Here is a 19,435-nt window from a genome sequence, read left to right as displayed (position 1 = left end):
CTTTCATGTCATCTGATTACTTCCTCCCACTCCCGCCTCCAAGATTTTGCCTGCACTGCTCCCCACCTCTGGAACTCTCTCCCACTCCCCATCAGACTCTCCACCTGTTTGCAATCCTTCAAACGGGCTCTCAAGACCCACTACTTCATCAAAGCCTTCCAGCTATCATTCTAACTCCTTGCTACATGCTCCTTCGTCCCCATCTGTGTCAACCCAGTTTGTCTTCCCCACCTTTTTAGAATGTAAGCTCTCACGAGCAGGGCCATCTACCCTCTTGTGCTTCTCCTTACTGTAGTGTCATTTACTTCTTACTCACCACAAGGGCACCTAACACTTGGTTGCTTATGCTCTGTTGCTTATCTGGGTGATATGGTCGCTAATGTAGCAATATATATTATCCATGTCCTGTATTGTATTGTTCTGTAAGTCACTTGTATACAATTTGTTTTTGTATTTTGTAAGGCGCTGCGGAACACTTGTGGCGCCATATAAATAAATGATAATAATAATAATAATAATAATAATAATAATAATAATAATAATTGTCTACTACTGTATAAGGTGAGAAGGAAGCCATTGTATTACAATGCTGCTGTCACACAGTTAAGTTCTATTTTCCAGTGACCCACAAAGAGGTCAGTCAATTAGCTCATGTCTAATCTACACCAATTAATAAACTACATGGAAATAGTTGCTCCTTAGACTCTGCTAAATTAGTTGACATCAACATGCTCTGGCCAATTAAACACGGACGTTGATAAGTTTGGCTATTTACTTTTCATCATTACTATAATTGCAAAGTCATTAACTTGGTGTAAAATTGCATGGCTAGCGAGAATCCTATTTATATAGAGGAGAGAGAGACCCAGCTACACATGGCCACAAAATCAATAGGATTAAACAAAAACTAGGAGGCAAAAAGCCTATATACAGTAGGGGTGAGCGGGTTCGGATTTCTGAAATCCGAACCCCCCCGAGCCCCCCCGATCCGAGTCCGATCCGAGTCAGGCTCGACTTTTCCCGCCTGACTCGGATCTGACATCGAGGCAAAACGTCATCATCCCGCCTTCCGAGTCTCGCGGGTTTTGGATCCTATATAAGGTACCCGCGTCGGCGCCATTTTCTCACTCGGCTGTGGACAGTGAAGAGGGAGGGTGGGAGTTAGTGCTGTGTAGTGTAGTGTAGTGTAGTGCTGCTGTTGTCCACTACTTCAAAGTCCATAGGGGCTGGCTGTGTTGTGCTGTGCTGCTGTTGTTAATAGGGGCTGTGTCCACTACTTCAAAGTCCATAGGGGCTGGCTGGACTGTGTTGTGCAGTCAGTTCTCCATAGGGGCTGTGTCCACTCCAAAGTCCTGTGCAGTGTCCCAGTCCTAAAGGGGTGCTGTAGTGTTGTCCAGGGGGTGCTCTGTCCATCAGGGGTGCTCCCCCCAAGTGCTAAAAAAATAATATATTTTCTGTGTTTGTGAATTGTGTGCGCAGTAGCCGCACGTGCATCAACAAAGTAGTGCCAAGCGTGCGCCTGTGTCATAAGTAAAGGGCCGGCTGGCTTGACCGTTAAGGGTGCTGTAACCCCCGAAAGTACACTCCAGTCCAAACCTAAAAAAAAATTATTTTCTGTGTTTGTGAATTGTGTGCGCAGTAGCCGCACGTGCATCAACAAAGTAGTGCCAAGCGTGCGCCTGTGTCATAAGTAAAGGGCCGGCTGGCTTGACCGTTAAGGGTGCTGTAACCCCCGAAAGTACACTCCAGTCCAAACCAAAAAAAAAATTATTTTCTGTGTTTGTGAATTGTGTGCGCAGTAGCCGCACGTGCATCAACAAAGTAGTGCCAAGCGTGCGCCTGTGTCATAAGTAAAGGGCCGGCTGGCTTGACCGTTAAGGGTGCTGTAACCCCCGAAAGTACACTCCAGTCCAAACCAAAAAAAAAATTATTTTCTGTGTTTGTGAATTGTGTGCGCAGTAGCCGCACGTGCATCAACAAAGTAGTGCCAAACGTGCGCCTGTGTCATAAGTAAAGGGCCGGCTGGCTTGACCGTTAAGGGTGCTGTAACCCCCGAAAGTACACTCCAGTCCAAACCAAAAAAAAAATTATTTTCTGTGTTTGTGAATTGTGTGCGCAGTAGCCGCACGTGCATCAACAAAGTAGTGCCAAACGTGCGCCTGTGTCATAAGTAAAGGGCCGGCTGGCTTGACCGTTAAGGGTGCTGTAACCCCCGAAAGTACACTCCAGTCCAAACCAAAAAAAAAATTATTTTCTGTGTTTGTGAATTGTGTGCGCAGTAGCCGCACGTGCATCAACAAAGTAGTGCCAAGCGTGCGCCTGTGTCATAAGTAAAGGGCCGGCTGGCTTGACCGTTAAGGGTGCTGTAACCCCCGAAAGTACACTCCAGTCCAAACCAAAAAAAAAATTATTTTCTGTGTTTGTGAATTGTGTGCGCAGTAGCCGCACGTGCATCAACAAAGTAGTGCCAAGCGTGCGCCTGTGTCATAAGTAAAGGGCCGGCTGGCTTGACCGTTAAGGGTGCTGTAACCCCCGAAAGTACACTCCAGTCCAAACCTAAAAAAAAATTATTTTCTGTGTTTGTGAATTGTGTGCGCAGTAGCCGCACGTGCATCAACAAAGTAGTGCCAAGCGTGCGCCTGTGTCATAAGTAAAGGGCCGGCTGGCTTGACCGTTAAAGGGTGCTGTAACCTCCGAAAGTACACTCCAGTCCAAACCAAAAAAAAATTATTTTCTGTGTTTGTGAATTGTGTGCGCAGTAGCCGCACGTGCATCAACAAAGTAGTGCCAAGCGTGCGCCTGTGTCATAAGTAAAGGGCCGGCTGGCTTGACCGTTAAGGGTGCTGTAACCCCCGAAAGTACACTCCAGTCCAAACCTAAAAAAAAATTATTTTCTGTGTTTGTGAATTGTGTGCGCAGTAGCCGCACGTGCATCAACAAAGTAGTGCCAAGAGTGCGCCTGTGTCATAAGTAAAGGGCCGGCTGGCTTGACCGTTAAAGGGTGCTGTAACCCCCGAAAGTACACTCCAGTCCAAACCAAAAAAAAATTATTTTCTGTGTTTGTGAATTGTGTGCGCAGTAGCCGCACGTGCAACAACAAAGTAGTGCCAAGCGTGCGCCTGTGTCATAAGTAAAGGGCCGGCTGGCTTGACCGTTAAGGGTGCTGTAACCCCCGAAAGTACACTCCAGTCCAAACCTAAAAAAAAATTATTTTCTGTGTTTGTGAATTGTGTGCGCAGTAGCCGCACGTGCATCAACAAAGTAGTGCCAAGCGTGCGCCTGTGTCATAAGTAAAGGGCCGGCTGGCTTGACCGTTAAAGGGTGCTGTAACCCCCGAAAGTACACTCCAGTCCAAACCAAAAAAAAATTATTTTCTGTGTTTGTGAATTGTGTGCGCAGTAGCCGCACGTGCATCAACAAAGTAGTGCCAAGCGTGCGCCTGTGTCATAAGTAAAGGGCCGGCTGGCTTGACCGTTAAAGGGTGCTGTAACCCCCGAAAGTACACTCCAGTCCAAACCAAAAAAAATTTATTTTCTGTGTTTGTGAATTGTGTGCGCAGTAGCCGCACGTGCATCAACAAAGTAGTGCCAAGCGTGCGCCTGTGTCATAAGTAAAGGGCCGGCTGGCTTGACCGTTAAGGGTGCTGTAACCCCCGAAAGTACACTCCAGTCCAAACCTAAAAAAAAATTATTTTCTGTGTTTGTGAATTGTGTGCGCAGTAGCCGCACGTGCATCAACAAAGTAGTGCCAAGCGTGCGCCTGTGTCATAAGTAAAGGGCCGGCTGGCTTGACCGTTAAGGGTGCTGTAACCCCCGAAAGTACACTCCAGTCCAAACCAAAAAAAAAATTATTTTCTGTGTTTGTGAATTGTGTGCGCAGTAGCCGCACGTGCATCAACAAAGTAGTGCCAAGCGTGCGCCTGTGTCATAAGTAAAGGGCCGGCTGGCTTGACCGTTAAGGGTGCTGTAACCCCCGAAAGTACACTCCAGTCCAAACCAAAAAAAAAATTATTTTCTGTGTTTGTGAATTGTGTGCGCAGTAGCCGCACGTGCATCAACAAAGTAGTGCCAAACGTGCGCCTGTGTCATAAGTAAAGGGCCGGCTGGCTTGACCGTTAAGGGTGCTGTAACCCCCGAAAGTACACTCCAGTCCAAACCAAAAAAAAAATTATTTTCTGTGTTTGTGAATTGTGTGCGCAGTAGCCGCACGTGCATCAACAAAGTAGTGCCAAACGTGCGCCTGTGTCATAAGTAAAGGGCCGGCTGGCTTGACCGTTAAGGGTGCTGTAACCCCCGAAAGTACACTCCAGTCCAAACCAAAAAAAAAATTATTTTCTGTGTTTGTGAATTGTGTGCGCAGTAGCCGCACGTGCATCAACAAAGTAGTGCCAAGCGTGCGCCTGTGTCATAAGTAAAGGGCCGACTGGCTTGACCGTTAAGGGTGCTGTAACCCCCGAAAGTACACTCCAGTCCAAACCAAAAAAAAAATTATTTTCTGTGTTTGTGAATTGTGTGCGCAGTAGCCGCACGTGCATCAACAAAGTAGTGCCAAGCGTGCGCCTGTGTCATAAGTAAAGGGCCGGCTGGCTTGACCGTTAAGGGTGCTGTAACCCCCGAAAGTACACTCCAGTCCAAACCTAAAAAAAAATTATTTTCTGTGTTTGTGAATTGTGTGCGCAGTAGCCGCACGTGCATCAACAAAGTAGTGCCAAGCGTGCGCCTGTGTCATAAGTAAAGGGCCGGCTGGCTTGACCGTTAAAGGGTGCTGTAACCTCCGAAAGTACACTCCAGTCCAAACCAAAAAAAAATTATTTTCTGTGTTTGTGAATTGTGTGCGCAGTAGCCGCACGTGCATCAACAAAGTAGTGCCAAGCGTGCGCCTGTGTCATAAGTAAAGGGCCGGCTGGCTTGACCGTTAAGGGTGCTGTAACCCCCGAAAGTACACTCCAGTCCAAACCTAAAAAAAAATTATTTTCTGTGTTTGTGAATTGTGTGCGCAGTAGCCGCACGTGCATCAACAAAGTAGTGCCAAGAGTGCGCCTGTGTCATAAGTAAAGGGCCGGCTGGCTTGACCGTTAAAGGGTGCTGTAACCCCCGAAAGTACACTCCAGTCCAAACCAAAAAAAAATTATTTTCTGTGTTTGTGAATTGTGTGCGCAGTAGCCGCACGTGCATCAACAAAGTAGTGCCAAGCGTGCGCCTGTGTCATAAGTAAAGGGCCGGCTGGCTTGACCGTTAAGGGTGCTGTAACCCCCGAAAGTACACTCCAGTCCAAACCTAAAAAAAAATTATTTTCTGTGTTTGTGAATTGTGTGCGCAGTAGCCGCACGTGCATCAACAAAGTAGTGCCAAGCGTGCGCCTGTGTCATAAGTAAAGGGCCGGCTGGCTTGACCGTTAAAGGGTGCTGTAACCCCCGAAAGTACACTCCAGTCCAAATCAAAAAAAAATTATTTTCTGTGTTTGTGAATTGTGTGCGCAGTAGCCGCACGTGCATCAACAAAGTAGTGCCAAGCGTGCGCCTGTGTCATAAGTAAAGGGCCGGCTGGCTTGACCGTTAAAGGGTGCTGTAACCCCCGAAAGTACACTCCAGTCCAAACCAAAAAAAATTTATTTTCTGTGTTTGTGAATTGTGTGCGCAGTAGCCGCACGTGCATCAACAAAGTAGTGCCAAGAGTGCGCCTGTGTCATAAGTAAAGGGCCGGCTGGCTTGACCGTTAAAGGGTGCTGTAACCCACAAAGTACACTCCAGTCCAAACCAAAAAAAAAATTATTTTCTGTGTTTAGCCGCACGTATATATCAAATCGATATAACATAAATGGAGGACCAAACTTTCTCCGATAAAAATAAAATAGAGAAAGATCAAGAACCACTTCCTCCTAGTGCTGAAGCTGCTGCCACTAGTCATGACATAGACGATAACATGCCATCAACGTCGTCTGCCAAGGCCGATGCCCAATGTCATAGTAGAGGGCACATACAATCCCAAATGGCAAAGTTCAGGAAAATGACCTTGAAAAAGACATTTAAATCAGCTGAAGAGAAACGTAAACTTGCCAATATGCCATTTACGACACGGAGTGGCAAGGAACGGCTAAGGTCGATCCCTAGTATGTTCATGACTAGTGGTTCAGCTTCACATGACGATGGAAGCACTCCTCCCACTAAAAAAATCAAAAGAGTTAAGCTGGCAAAAGCACAGCGAAGAACTGTGCTTTCTAAGAAGATATCACAAATCCCCAAGGAGAGTCCAAGTGTGGTGGTGGTTGCGATGCCTGACCTTCCCAGCACTGGACGGGAAGAGGTGGCTCTTTCCACCATTTGCACGCCCCCTGCAAGTGCTGAAAGGAGCACCCACAGTCCACTTGCTGATATGCAAATTGAAGATGTCACTGTTGAAGTACAACAGGATGAGGATACTGGTGTAGCTGGCGCTGAGGAGGAAGTTGGCGAGGAGGATTCTGATGGTGATGTGGTTTGTTTAAATCAGGCTCCGGGGGAGACAGTTGTTGTCCGTGGGATGAAAAAGCCCATCACGGTCATGCCTGGGCAGAAGACCAAACCTTCCACCTCTTTGGTCTGGCAATATTTCTATCCAAATCCGGACAACAACTGTCTTGCCATATGTACCATATGTAAAGGTGAAATAAGTAGGGGTAGGGACGTCAACCACCTAGGAACATCCTCCCTTATACGGCACCTGCAGCGCGTTCATAAAAAGTTACTGTCAAGTTCAGAAACTTTGGCTCAGACCGTAAGCAGTCCAGGGACACCTAAATCCCGTTGTCCTGTTGTATCCAAGCGCCTGCAAACCACACCGTCAACTCCCTCCTCGTCAATTTCCTCCTTAGTCAGGATCGGAAGTAGTCCTGCAGGCCATATCACTGGCATGACTGACTCTCCTATCCGGGATTCCTCCGGAGGATCCTGCATTGCTACGCCTACTGCTGCCGCTGCTGCTGTTGCTGCTGCTGCTGGGAGTCGTTCATCATCCCAGAGAGGAAGTAGGAACACCACTACTTTTACTAAACAATTGACCCTCCAACAGTCCTTAGCGAGGAGGATGAAGTACGACAGCAGTCATCCTGAAGCAAAACGTATAACTGAGGCCTTGACTGCTATGTTGGTGTTAGACGTGCGTCCGGTATCCGCCATTAGTGCAGTGGGATTTAGACAATTGATGGAGGTAGTGTGTCCCCGGTTCCAAATCCCGTCTAGATTCCACTTCACTAGGCAGGCGATACCGAGACTGTACAGAAACGTCAGAAAAAGTGTCCTCAGTGTCCTGAAAAATGCCGTTGTACACAATGTCCACTTAACCACGGACATGTGGACAAGTGGAACAGGGCAGACTAAGGACTATATGACTGTGACAGCCCACTGGGTAGATGTATCACCTTACGCAGCAACAGCAGCAGCGTCACCAGTAGCAGCATCTCAGAAACGCCAGCTCGTTACAAGGCAGGCTACGCTGTGTATCACCGGTTTCAGTAAGAGGCACACCGCCGACAACCTCTTAGAGAAACTGAGGGAAATCATCGCCCAGTGGCTTACCCCACTTAGACTCTCCTGGGGATTTGTGATATCTGACAACGCCACCAATATTGTGCGGGCATTACATCTGGGCAAATTCCAGCACGTCCCATGTTTTGCTCACACAATAAACTTGGTGGTGCAGAATTTTCTGAAAAGCGACAGGGGCGTGCAGGAGACGCTTTGGGTGGCCCGAAAAATTTCTGGCCACTTTCGCCATTCAGCGACTGCGTGCCGAAGACTGGAGCGCCAGCAAACACTCTTGAACCTGCCCCGCCATCACCTGAAGCAAGAGGTTGTGACGCGGTGGAACTCAACCCTCTATATGCTTCAGAGGATGGAGGAGCAGCAAAAGGCCATACAAGCCTATACATCCACCTATGACATAGGCAAAGGAGGGGGTATGCACCTGACTCAAGCGCAGTGGAGAATGATTTCCGTGTTGTGCAAGGTTCTTCAGCCCTTCGAACTTGCCACACGTGAAGTCAGTTCAGACACTGCCAGCTTGAGTCAGGTCATTCCCCTCATCAGGCTTTTGCAGAAGCAGCTGGAGAAAGTGAAGGAGGAGCTAAGACGGAGCGATTCCGCTCGGCATGTGGGACTTGTGGATGAAGCCCTTCATTCGCTTTGCCAGGATTCCAGGGTGGTCAATCTGTTGAAATCAGACCACTACATTTTGGCCACCGTGCTCGATCCTAGGTTTAAAGCCTATGTGGTGTCTCTCTTTCCGGCCGACACAAGCCTGCAGAGGTGCAAAGACCTGCTGGTGAACACACTGTCAGCTGAAGCGGAACGTGACACGTCAACGGCTCCTTCTTCATTTTCTCCCGCAACTGGGGCTGCCAGGAAAAAACTTAGGTATCCTAAGCAACCCGCTGGCGGTGATGCAGGGCAGGCAGGACCAAGTTTGGACATCTGGTCCGGACTGAAGGACCTGGCAACAATTTCTGACATGTCTACTGTCACTGCATATGATACTGTCACCATTGACAGAATGGTGGAGGATTACATCGGTGACAGCATCCAAGTAGGCATGTCAGACAGTCCATACCTGTACTGGCAGGAAAAAGAGGCAATTTGGAGGCCCCTGTACAAACTGGCTCTATTTTACCTGAGTTGCCCCCCCTCCAGTGTGTACTCCGAAAGAGTGTTTAGTGCAGCCGGGAACCTTGTCAGCGAAAGGCGTAGGAGGTTGCTTCCACAGAATGTGGAGAAGATGATGTTCATCAAAATGAATTATCAGCTCTTCCAGGGAGACCAGCCTCCAGAACGTACAGAGGGACCTGTGGTGGTGGATTCAAGTGGGGACGAGTTAATACTTTGTGAGGATGAGGATGTACACACTGAAGAGGGTGAGGAATCGGTGGATGAGGAGGATGAGGATGACATCTTGCCTCCGTAGAGCCAGTTTGTGCAGGGACACATTAATTGCCAGCTTGTTTTGTGGGGGCCCAAACGAACCAATCATTTCAGCCACAGTTGTGTGGCAGACCCTGGCGCTGAAATGATTGATTTGTTAAAGTGTGCATGTCCTGTTTATACAACATAAGGGTGGGTGGGAGGGCCCAAGGACAATTCCATCTTGCACCTCTTTTTTTCTTTGCATTATGTACAGTTTGGGGCCTAGTTTTTCTAACTGCCATCCTGTCTGCCACTGCAGTGTCACTCCTAGATGGGTCACGTGTTTGTGCCGCCCACTCGTGTCGCTTAGCATAGTCATCCAGCTACCTCGGTGCAACCTTTTGGACATAAAAACACTATTGTGAGGTGTGAGGTGTTCAGAATAGAATGGAAATGAGTGGAAATTAAGGTTATTGAGGTTAATAATAGCATAGGAGCAGAAAAACCTACAAATTCTGTGATTTTAGCTGTTTTTATGCTTTTTTTCAAAAAAATACAGATCCAAAACACAAAACCCAGAACCCAAAACACGGAAGGGTGGTTTTGGCAAAACCAATCCAGATCCAAAACACGAAGAAAGATCCAGATCCAAAACCAAAACACAAAACACGAAAAGTGGCCGGTGCACACCCCTAATATACAGTATATTATATTGATCATTTCACACACGTGGACATTGGGCCTGATTCAGCACGGAACGCAAGTTTGCAATCGCACGCACCCTCTCGATGCGAAAATATGCAAATGAAGCTATCGCATCGCGATCGCAGCAAAATAGCAAGACGCCCACCACTTTATCCAGCCGCCCACTTCCCTTTACTTACATCCGCAATACCTTTCCAAGTGTGCGAAAACATCGGTAACATCGGACCCATACTCACAGTTGTGGTTGATCTGACCTCACTCACAAACTGCTAAACTTCCTACATGCAGCTAAAGCTCAGGCTGCGTATACCATCGCAATGGATAATATATGCACTCCCCTGTGACGGCCTTCAAATGCCCTGGCACGCCTGCATTTCACTGACTACTCCCAGTCACCACCCCCAAACGGTGACTTCCTGTCAGTCACTTTATGATGTGTCTGCGTGCTCATAGCGATCGCTTCCAGATCGCAGTGGTCGGTTCACGCACTGCAATGCATACGCATGTGCCAAACACAAACATCAGCCGGGTGCGCGTGAAGTCGCGGCTGCGTTCCTTGCTGAATTAGGCCCTTTGCCTGAGATTAGCCAGTCATTCCCGGATAATATATGATAAATATTGCATATAGGAGAATGTGCAATGACCTAACGGTTGCTTCTCTAAGGAGGAGGTGTTTGAAGACACTGGGGGGTAAATTTGCTAAGATTTGATTTGGTCCCAAATTGTCCTGTTTTTCAACTCTGATAGGATCGATCAAAAACTGACTTTTTTTCACTTAAAAAATCGTGAATTTACCAAGCTCCCGGTTTTGCCAGGATTGTTTTGATTGATGGTGTAATTGGTCGAACCTGTTCGTTTTGAAGTCCCGATTTAACCGCCTGAATTTCTCTCTCGAACAAGCAGCCTGCACATATCAGTGAAATATGTGCAGACTGTTTTTTTTATTTTTTTTATTTTTAGGGTTAATTTTTTGTTAAAAAAATGACGTGAGCTTTCCCCCCCAAAAGGCTAACCAGCCCCGGACTTGCCAGCCTGCCCTGTTACCTAAAATTACGGGGTACAAAACGAGTAAGGTTCCACCGTAATTTAGGTACCAGTACCTGGCTGCAGGTACTGGGAGGAGGAAAAAATTGCTCAAGGGTCCCCGTAAAAATAAAAAAAAAACAGCACAGGACCCTTTCCAGCCATACTGTACTTTCACGGTGTGTGTGTTGTGTGTTTTTTTACAAATTTCTTTACAAGTGAACTACAGGTACCAGCGGCCCTTAATGCCTCTCATGCTGGTACTTGTGGTTCTCTAAGTACCAGCATGCGGGGGAGACTTGCTGGGACCTGTAGTTCCACTGTAAAGACAATGTTGTTAATTCTATTTTCTACAAACTACATACACTATCAATCCGCCAGCCACCGCCCTAGGGTGGCGGGGATAGCCCTGGGTTATCAGCCTAGGCCAGGGGGGCCCTGGAGAGGGGGACCCCATTATTGGGGGGTCCCCAACTCCCCAGGGATTCCTGACCTGGGCTGGCTAGCGGTCAGGACTGATGCTGTGGCTGGGGAGCCCGGTGAAAGAGCTCCCCTGGCTGTGGCATCAGCCCTCGACTAGAAAGCGTCTGGTGCTGGTTTAATTAAAGGGGGACCCCTACGCAATTTGTTTCCCCTATGATTAAAACCAGGACTGGCCCTGCAGCCAGGTGCTGGTACCTAATTTTAGGTACCAGGACAGGCTGGCAAGACCGGGGCTGGTTAGCCTTTGGGGGGGGGGGACCTCACGTCATTACTTTTTTAAAATAACCCTTAGAACACACTTGCCATTCAGGAACATACACAAATCACACTGATTTGTTTATGCTCGATGGCAACTCGCAGCTCAGGAGGTGGTGCATTTAAAACTTCTGAGTCCCCGATTTGAGTGTAAAATGGGTGACTTTAGCAAAACGCATAATGGGAAATTCCCGATTTGTATTAAAAAAGTGAAAAGTACTTCCGATTTGAGCCAATAGTGATATCCTTTCTATTGTTCAAAACAGATTAATTTGCGGCACTAAACCACCTGATTTCAACCTGAAAAAATTAAGAAATCACCCGACTTTAATGATAGTAAATTCCCGATTTGCAAAAAAGTTATATTATAACCCGAAAATGCAAATCGGGACCAACACGGATCTTAGTAAATTTACACCTTGGTGTGATTCGGAGGTGGATGCTACTGCAGTCGCAGCCACCATTGTAAATTTAATTTAATGCGGCGGCCGATGGGCATCCTATTGAGACGCCCACCAGCAAATCTGCCAATGTGCATACAAAGATGCAAAATCAGCACAACATTGGCCACACTGTCGGACATTGCACCTGCCTTATGGCTGGTGCAGAATGTCTGAATGACCATGGCCACCGATGTCTGTGCAACTGCATCTCTAAACGCAGCCGCTGACACCAGCACGCCTGTGTCTGGTACCCACTCCACTCCCCCACCCCCGTGTAACCTAGAACACCCATCGGCAATGCATGGATCTGCATCTCTGTGCGGATAGCCGGTAACCATCGGGAGGCATGCGCAGTATATCTCACATACGCAGAGAAAAAACATTGGTCACTTGCACCTATTGGCTTCCCTGTGTCCACCTCTGTATCACCCCCCCCCCCCCACACACACACACACACACACACACACTGTGCGCACCATGCAGTCAGCAGGAGTGGCAGTAGGGAAGCGGTGCAGTTATTTGCTCTCCAGTGGGTAAATAGCTACTCTTTTGAAATTTTCCCACTCAATACCCTACACCATTGGTTCTCAACTGCAGTCCTCAAGTTCTCAAGTCATGTTTTCTGCATTTCTTTAATCATGGACAGGTGATTTTTTTTTTTTTTTTTACTGAAAACATGACCTGTTGGGGGTACTTGAGAAATGGAGTTGAGAACCACTGCCCTACACAGTTCTGAATATATACTATGGGGGTCATTCAGACCCGCTCGCGAGCGCAGGACACTCGCAAGCGGGTCGATGTTCCCCCACTGCGCATGTGCACGATGGAGGGAGCTCCGTCGTGCGCATGCGCGAGACCCGGCGAGCGACGGGCTCTCAATCGCTCTGGGTCTCGCACCAAAGGGGGCCGTGCTGTCGATGTTGATTGACAGCACGCCCCCTTTGGTGGGCGTGCCGGGGGCGTTCCTGCCAGACGGAGGCGTTCCCATGGGAACGCCTACCGTCTGAAGCCGGCCCCACTGACATCACTAGTTATGTCAGTGGGAGTGATTTTGGCTCTGATAGAGCCAAAATCACTCCAGGGCTTGCGGCAGCGAGACCCTACCGCAGGGTCTCCGTCACAAGCCTGATGGTCGCGATGGTCAAGACCATCGCGACCATCATCATGGGCGCTCGCACATGCTGTGGGTGGTCACCCACAGCTATGCGAGCGGCCAGGAGGCCGCTCCATTTTCATGGAGGAGGGCCCTGATTCAGAGCGAGCGCTCTGGTCAGAGCGTTCGGCTCTGAATCAGGCCCTATATACAATGCCTACCATTGTCTGTGATAACGTATACCATTTACTTTTCTTTAACTCATACCTACTGTACTTGTACCATCTCCTTCCAATAAACAGTGGTATTCTCAAATAATATTTTTTTCCGAATGACACTCAAACAGATGTTCATCTGCCCCTGCACCATACCACACCATCTATATCAGTTATAGGCAACCTGATACACTTTGGTTTGTGGCCGTATTGGGCAGTCCCCTAACCTTCAAAAGGGCCTCACATTATTGTGGGTGTGGATTGAAAGATCTACAGTAAAAAGGTAGACGATGTCTAGATAGACAGCAGATATTAGACAGGCAATAGGTCGACAGGGACAAAAGGTTGACAGAGACAAAATGTTGACATGAAAAGGGTAGACAAAAAAATGTTTGACACGTTTTTATTGTTTTCTAACCGTAATCTTCACCCTAACCATAACCCTCCTTTTGGTGCCTAACCCTAACACTCTCTCTCGGTGCCTAACCCTAACCCTCCCTCCTGGTGCCTAACCCTAACCGTCAGGGTAAGTGCCTAACCGTTGGGGTAAGTGCCTAACCCTAACCCCCTGGTAAGTGCCTAACCTTAAACCTAACCCTAAAAAAAAGTCGACCATTTTTGTGTCTACCTTTTTCATGTCATCCTTTTGACCATGTCGACCATTTGTACCTGTTGACCTTCTTACATGTCGACCTTTAGTGTGTCGACCTTTTGTCCCTGTTGACCTTTTGTCCCTGTCGACCTATTGACTGTCTACCTTTTTACTGTAGATCTTTAGACTGGAGCCCTATTATTGTTCGGGGTGGATTCAATCAGCCACAAGCTGCTGTCAGCAGCTCGCGTTGTGCATTTAGTGACCTATTACAGATCTGTTTGCACCTCCGTAGGCTCCTAATAAGATCTGCCTTCTGCGTTTTTATGCTAATGCCGCAACAAAGCCTGTCTGTGATAGAAATTGGATGTTTGACTGCACTTCCTAAATATATATCTCTGCAGCCCTTTTCCTAGTTATAGTGGGGTCCCTCCCCCACAATTCCTAGCAAGACTTGTACAATGTAGGAAATAGTGGCGCTTAGATAAACATGGTATAATCCTACTGGTTCATATTAACAACTTCCACTGTTATTGTTACATTGTTTCTAAAATGTACAAGTGCTCTGTGAAAATTCTGCTCAAGGTTTATTTTTATCTTACAGCAATAAAATAATATCTTTCATTTACATGATTTGCCTAGACAGCCGTTTCTGGCGTACCGTACTACTGTTGATACAACTATTGTTTATATAACCCTATTTTATACTGACAAGGGCTAAATAAATCCCTTCTGTGGCGCCGACTTTCAGTGTCCTTAGACACTCAGTGCTTGGTGCTTCTTTAGGCAGGTGCAGATTATCCGTCTGAATATGGGCTCCTATGAGAACGGTTCAGCATGTATGCACACAACCACTGTCAGCGACATTCCCTTTAGAACGCAACACACACACTTCCTGTCAGGAGTGTATCTACGGGTCTGAGCACCCCTGGCAAAATAAGGCACTGGCACTCCCCCCTCTTTTTTAGGAATAATTACACTCAGGACCTCATTCAGAGTCGGTCGTTGCGGCCGCACGGTCGTAAGGGAAAAGGGGCCGGATATGCAAATGATGCACTCGTAAGTTGCATCGTTAAGATGGGATCGTTAGCTGGACGACCAGGGGGAGGATGCGGCCGTAAGACTAAAAATACGCCCCCTTCTCGTTCGCATTACACGTCATCTCCGGGCAAATAAGGATTAATCGAGACCATCGGGAACCATCGGAGCTGGTCGTAGAGCTTAAGGTTGACCATACCCTCTCTTAAGCTCTACGATCAAGTCAGTGTAAAATCCTCCCATGTCACGTGTGCTATGACACTACTTGGTTAATTATGCACTCCCATAAAACGTTGTTTGCATAGTCAGGCACGCCTGCGTTTGGATCTCCACTCCCCCGTTCACAAGCACCTTCCCCTGTTATCACCCACAAACGCCTCATCCTGTCACTCAAACTAACGACCTGGCCAAGTTCAAAGAGAGAGATATTTCCGATCGTAACAGCTAGTTTGTGCATGGGCATTGCGAAGTTTACGCATGCGCAGTTTAGCGAACATCGGTGGCGTACGACCGTGCGGCCGCAACGACCGACTCTGAATGAGGTTCTCAGTGCTAAAGGGGTTGTGCAGTACATGACCACACACAGGGCGCATCTTACCCATAATCTCAGTAGTAATTAAAATTGATACGAACAACAAAACAGGAAAGAGCTGGGGTCTGCTATGAAGTCTTATTTTCTCAGCAAAATCAATACGAAATTCTCAATTATAACAGATACTTGTAATGCAAACATCAAGCAATGCCAACATATACAATAAGCTCAAACGAATCTGGAGCCAAGTAGCCAATTCAGTAATACAAAGTGTTCAAAAGTCCAAAGATTTGCACATCCACTATGCGATTAAACCTAGCGATGGAGCGATAACTACGGTCGTTATCGCTCCATCGCTTGGTAATCGCCCGCAAATCGGGCAGTAAAAGGTTAAAAACGACCAGCGATGCGCGCGCCCGCTTGTCGTTTTTAACATCAATCATCGCCCGAACATGACGGTCAACCTGAAGACCGCCATGTTCGGGGATGATTGATCTGCATACACTGACCGTCTGAACGTTCAGTGTATGCAGTTCACCCCGTGGGAGACGACAGCGTCATAATCGTGCCATTGTCTCCCACATCGCCTAGTGGATGGGTAGCTTAACAGGGCATGCATTCACTTAATGTAGATAGCAAATTGGTTCCGTACAGCAGTTTCTGGATATGAATTGTGATATGAATTGTATTGTTCCAGTGATCTGAAACATTCCTTTTAAAGTGGGCCTGACTGACATAGACCTGACCAGCATAGATTATTTCAAGATTTCAGTTAGGGTGGGTATACACCTGAACGACTTGTAATTGGACCAATTTTGCACCCAATTTCCCTTCAGACCAGAACATACGATATTGAGAGTACACACTGTACAATATCACAAATGACCGAACGATATATTGTATTGTTTGATCATAGACACTACAACGATCGCTGGCAACATTTATCCTCAAAATTGGTCAAATTGGTCCAACATATCATCTGGTCGTCCGGTTGGCCGTACACACTACACGATTGGCACCTAATCGCATGTGATATCTTCTGATTGGCCGTGCAGCACAGCCGGCCGGAAGACGTCATATACGATCCGCGGGAGTGCATAATAGTGTGTATACACTAGACTGATGTGTACGATTTGTCGTGCCGATACGGTACATCGTGGCAATATCGTGCAAGTGTGTAGCCGGCTTTAGCGTGTCACAACAGTCCTGCACTCACAAACCTACTGTCACTCACCAGTTCACTCATTAGTTCTGATGAGAAACGCACCTCCACATCAGTGGCTAGCCCTCCTTCATAGCACATGTGCCCGCCTTCACAGCACATGTGCCCGCCTTCACAGCACCAATTGTGGGCTCTTACAGGAAATAAAGAAAAAAGCCAGCTGTGGCCGCACTCTGTACCCCACTTGGAATGTCAAGGAGAGACAGGAGGAAACGGGAAAAAATGGGAAAAGGGGGGAAAATAGGGGGAGATGGGAGAAAAGGAAAATGAACAGAGGGAGACATGAGAAGGTGGGGAATCAGAAAGAAAAATAAACGCCTTTCTCAATCGCTAGTGACTGGGCAAATATATATATATATATATATATATATATATAGTTATCTCCGCTGCTTGGCATCTTGAAACATCTCCAGCCCTCAAGGATGCTCCGTGATCATCAGGTCACCACCTTTGCCAAGTATCTCCAGCCCTCAAGGCTGCTTCATGACCATCAGGTCACCATCTTTGCCGAGCATCTCCAGCCCTCAAGGCTGCTACGTGACCACTAGGTCTCCACCTTTGTCAAGCACCTCCAGCCTTCAAGGCTGCTACGTGACCACTAGGTCCCCACCTTTGTCAAGCACCTCCAGCCTTCAAGGCTGCTACGTGACCGCCAGATCTCCACCTTTGTCTAGCATATACGTTCTTGGGTTACAACTGCACTATCCTCCGGTTGATCCCATCGCTATAATAATCCTCAGAACTATTGCCTCCTGCTGAAGAGATTCTTTTTGGGATTCATAACACAGTTAGCACAGTAGCTGATGACGTCAGGGTACAAAAACTGAAGGGAATCTATCCACTTCCCAGGCGCTGCACTGTGATGTTATTGTGCAGTGCTCAGCTCCCGGGCACTGAGGAGGCGGTGACAGTGTGGGGTGAGTCTCTGGGGTGGCCCGGCATCTAGACCGGGAGTGCTGGGCATGCTCGCTGAGTGATGAAACAGGGGGTGTGCTGCAAACCCACACCTCTTCCTGTGAGGCCAACCCCCATTATTCACTAATTGGAATTTTTGTTTTGCAAAATCAAATAAAACAGCACACAAGTAGCATCCTGCTGCCCATAACTTTGGCCATCATATTACTCAGAAATACTTTAATAGTAGCATGGGTGTTTAATCCCAGTTATCCTGAGGTAAAGTGTTGCCTTCATGCAGAATTTTAGCTGTGTAATTAGGAGACGTTGACAGAATCAAATATTTGGAACCACTGTGTTGTATATTTTTTTTTGTTTTTTTAGCTTCAAAATTAGATTGTAATGTTTCTTAATTCTTGTTTTAATTTTATTTGTAGTATTAAATACTATAAAATGCATAAATAAATAAGTTACAAAACAGCCTTGTACCTGGTATTATAAAGTATATGACTTCAGTAAGCTGAACAGAAATACCGTATATGCAACTGGCAGAAATGCAGTCTTTCAAGGTATCACATATGTGAATTCATTATGTTCAACAATTTATTTTGTAACTACAAGTCTGAGTTTTAAACTACTTCAAATCCTGATTGACTGGAGGATTTCAAAGAGAAGTAGAAATGAGATAGAAAAGTATCGATATGACAAGATAATATTATTTTTGTGGCTATATTAATGCTTTAACACAGCTTGATTTTGGATAATCAGTGAGTATAGTGCATTACATGGCACCTTATGACATTTTCCTGTTTGCTTAGAAATATGTGATTTGTGTTTTTTTTTATTAGACGAGCATTAGAGACTGGATGAAAACACCATGGAAACAGATTAATGTAGAGCAAATGGACATGGAACTGAGAAGATTTGCTAAGGTAGAGAAAGATTTACCATTATCGACATTATGTACAGCGCGCTTTATAAGATTGTGTGCCATTCGCTGCATCCCACTTGTGTTCAAGACTTAGCAGACTTTGTATTGAAAAAAAAAACCTCTTAAAAGTGAAAAATCAATTGTCTGTCCATCTAGGTTTATATGGAATCTGTATAATAATCTTGTAAGGTCTGTCCTGTCTCTAATATGCATGCACAGTGGGAGCCTGTAGTAGATATAATGGGAGCAGTCTGGCATAGATCTGTGTACTCAATATAAGGGCACCAAATGCGGGAGCAATTGCAGCCAACTTGCGTTCAACAAAGAACCAGCCCCTTCATTGTACAAGAAATATATAAAATGTAGAAGTAAATAGCTGATTACACCGCTCAACACGAATTTTGAGTCTGGGATTCTGCATATCTGATTTTTATTTCTTCCACATTACTAATTAAAGAAAAAATAGTTTTACCCTAAAAAGTTTGCTTTTGTAGCTATCAGGATTAAATTACGATTTTAAGAAAATTTCCCTATTTTCATGCCTTTATTGTATGTAAAAATCAAACAAACTTTTGTAATAAATTTGAATTACTTTTATTTACAATTTTTTTTAAAACAAACAACTACTGTAACAGAATATATAAAAAAAGTTTAGAAATTTATATTTTTCGTATTTCTGGAGCACTGGAGCAGACGTTGAAGGTAGATCTGGATAAAGAATCTTTTTGGCATTTTTGCCAGTCCGACACTTACTTGGGTTAATGATACAAAAATAGCAATCTTGAACATAATCAGTGGGTTCCCTCCATATTCTTGGCACTGCAAACCTCATAAAAAAAATTCTCCCCAATACCAGGCTAAAAATAAAAAAAACTATCATAAGCTATGAATACATATTAAAAATATAGTTAAAATTGTCTTAAAAGATGTATTGTGTCTACTTACCTTCTAAATTGTTTTTGCAGTTATTACATGAGAAATGAGGCGCCCAGTTTTAATCTCGACTTCGAATGGGTAGTTTAAAATAAACTTCATAGGCTTCACAAAGCTTTAAATTCGTAGTCAAAGCAAATTTTTTATCTCTTGGTTTGATAAATTTGCCACAAATATAGCAAAATGAGTCTACATCGTATTTAT

This window comes from Taudactylus pleione, unplaced genomic scaffold, assembly GCF_031769625.1.
Source record: "Taudactylus pleione unplaced genomic scaffold, aTauple2 ptg000004l, whole genome shotgun sequence".
Taxonomy (NCBI): domain Eukaryota; kingdom Metazoa; phylum Chordata; class Amphibia; order Anura; family Myobatrachidae; genus Taudactylus; species Taudactylus pleione.
Note: the sequence above shows the minus strand (reverse complement) of the source record.